General features: G+C 34.0%; 1 non-coding gene across 1 annotated transcript; it reads right to left on the bottom strand.

Annotated features, from left to right (window-relative positions):
* Positions 1-1,564: 1,564 nt before the first annotated feature.
* Positions 1,565-1,670, bottom strand: LOC143681892 (U6 spliceosomal RNA). Its single transcript, XR_013174943.1, has one exon. It is a non-coding gene; the product is annotated as a U6 spliceosomal RNA (small nuclear RNA).
* Positions 1,671-2,045: the final 375 nt, after the last annotated feature.

Here is a 2,045-nt window from a genome sequence, read left to right as displayed (position 1 = left end):
ATTCAGCGGCAAGAAATCTCGCCTGCCAAGATGGAGACCCAGGTTTAATACCCAGAGCCTGCCCATGCCAATAAATAAATTAATAAATAAATAAATAAATCCAAAAACAGAACAAAGTGGGAGGATTTACACTTCCTGACTTTAAAAATTATTACAAAGTCACAGTGGTTCAAAACAGCATGGTACCTACAACGTCTAGATGTGTCCTTGGACCAGATAAGTCCTGCAATGCACAGGAGCCAGCCTCTCAAGAACATCAACTAGTTCCATTCCCCTACCCCATATTATTGACAGCCTCTTCCAACATGAAAAAGTCAGAGTGGGAATAGCCCAAATAGCCCTAAAAGGGCGAGAGAAAGATCAAAAGTGATGGTGGAATTTACAGAGTACATAGGGTTTAACAAGTGAGTGTGATTGCTGCATCACTATATTGATATTTCTGTTAGTCTCTAGTAGCTTAGAGCAGCTAGAAGCAAAACCCTAAAATTGTGGAATTGTAACCGATACCGAACTCTGAAATCTGTTCTACAATTGTTGCAGTGTGGTTTGAAATTTATTGCTTTTTTTTTTTTGTATATATGTTATTTTTCACAAAAAAGAGGAGTGGAATAGAAAAGATAGGATTTAACAAATGAGTATGACTGTTGAATCATTATATTGATATTTCTGTTGGCCTCCAGTTTCATGGAGAGGCTAGAAGAAAAAACCTAAAATTGTGGAAGTATAACCCATACCAAACTTTAAAATCTGTTCTATAACAACTTTTAAAAATGTACTTGGAAACTTATTGCTTTCTTGTATATATGTTGTATTTCACAATAAGAAAACATTATAAAATCAGGAGTATGTGTTTTTTGCACCATTTTTTTTAACCACAGTTTTCCAAAATGATTGAATCAGTGTACTCCACAGCAGTTCTGAGAGTTCAGTTTCTTCACGTTCTTGTCAACATTTAGGATCATTAGTTTTCTTTATCTTTAATTTTAGTCATTCTGGTTTGTGTACAGTGCTATTATATTTGATTTTTATTTATTGTGATGCCCCACCACTTTCTTTTATTGTGATGCACATTACTATTAATTTGATGCACCTTTTTGTTAATATTCATTTGGATGTATTCTTTTGTGAAGTGGCTGTCTTTCAGCCATTTTTTTATTGCATTATCTGTCTTTACTGAGTTGTAAAAGTAATTTTATCTTTTGTATTGAGTCCTTTATTTGCTCTAAGTGCCACAAATATCTTGTCTTTGTGGTATGCCTTTCCAGTTTCTTGATAGTGCCTTTTGATGAACAGAAGTTCTTAGTTTTATTTTAGTCCAATCTGTCAATCTTTTCTTTTAAGTTTAAATTTTTTTGGTTCCTGCTTAAAACATCCTTGCCCAAAGCAAGGTTGTGAAAGATAGTCTACTGTTACTTTTACACTATTTATTGTTTCACTTTTGATATTGAGATCATTGATGCAACTAGTATTAGTATTTGTATATCTGAAAATATCATTGTTCATATTTGTTCTTATGGATATTCAGTTGATCAGGCTGTTTTTTAAAAAAGGCAATCCTCTATCCTTTGCACTATTTTTTTCCTAAAATTTGCGTGTCATCCTTGCACAGGGGCCATGCTAATCTCTCTGTATCATTCTAATTTTAGTATATGTACTACTGAAGTGAGCACCTTGGCACTATGTTTAAAATTCAGGGGTTGGTATAAGTGTGTGGATGTTTCTGGACACCCTATTCAGTTCCAATGATTTATTTGTCTATCCTTGCATTAATACCTCAGTGTCTCAATTATTAGTGTTTTATATAAGGCATGATTTCCTGTAGCGTAAATTCTTCAATTTTGTCCTCCTCCCCTTTCTCTCCTCTTTCCTTTCCTTTTCCTTCAATCCATCTTCCTCTTCTTCCTCTTCCTCTTCCTCTTTCTTCTAAAACATGTCTTAGCTTGTGGCACTTCTATATAAATCTTAGAATCAGTTTGCCAATTTCCTCCCCAAATTTCTGGGATTTTTATTGGGATTGTATGGAATCATAGAATCTACTAGTAGTT

This window comes from Tamandua tetradactyla, chromosome 4 (assembly GCF_023851605.1).
Source record: "Tamandua tetradactyla isolate mTamTet1 chromosome 4, mTamTet1.pri, whole genome shotgun sequence".
NCBI lineage: Eukaryota > Metazoa > Chordata > Mammalia > Pilosa > Myrmecophagidae > Tamandua > Tamandua tetradactyla.
The sequence above is the reverse complement of the archived record's forward strand: the minus strand, read 5'-3'. Positions and strand labels throughout refer to the sequence as shown.